Here is a 725-nt window from a genome sequence, read left to right on the forward strand (position 1 = left end):
CCATTAAAAAATGAGCAAACAATATGAACAAACATGTCTCAAAAGAATATATACAAATGGCCAAGAAAGATATGAAACAATGCTCAATATTACTAATCATCAGGGAATGGACATTAAAACCACAATGAAATACCATCTTAAGTAAAAATGACCATTACTAAAAAGTCAAAAAACAATACATGTTTTTGCAGATGCAGTGAAAAGGGAACACTTATACACTGTTGGTGGAAATGTAAATTAATACAACCACTGTGAAAAATACTATGGAGATTCCTTAAAGAACTAAGACTAGTCCTGCCATTCAATCAAGCAATCCCAATTCTGGGTTCTACCCAAAGGAAAAGAAGTCATTTTACTAAAAAGATACCTAGACCTGAATGTTTATCACAGCACAATTCACAACTGCGAAGATGTGGAATCAACCTAAGTGTCCTCCAATTGATGAGTGGGTAAAGAAAATTCCATGAGTACCATAGAATAGTCCTGAGTTATAAAAAAGAATGAAATAATGTCTTCTGCAGCAACTTGGATACATCTGGAGGCCATTATCCTGAGTGAAGTAAGTTAGGAATGGAAAACCAAACACAGCATGTTCTTACTTACAAGTGGGAGCTGAATTCTGGGTATCCGTGGTCATACAGAGTGGAATAATAGACATTGGAGTCTCTGAAAGTGGGAGAGTGGAAGAGTGGTGAGGAATACAAAATTATCCATTGGGTACAATG

This window comes from Propithecus coquereli, unplaced genomic scaffold, assembly GCF_000956105.1.
Source record: "Propithecus coquereli isolate 6110/MARCELLA unplaced genomic scaffold, Pcoq_1.0 Scaffold474, whole genome shotgun sequence".
NCBI classification, from domain to species: Eukaryota; Metazoa; Chordata; class Mammalia; order Primates; family Indriidae; genus Propithecus; species Propithecus coquereli.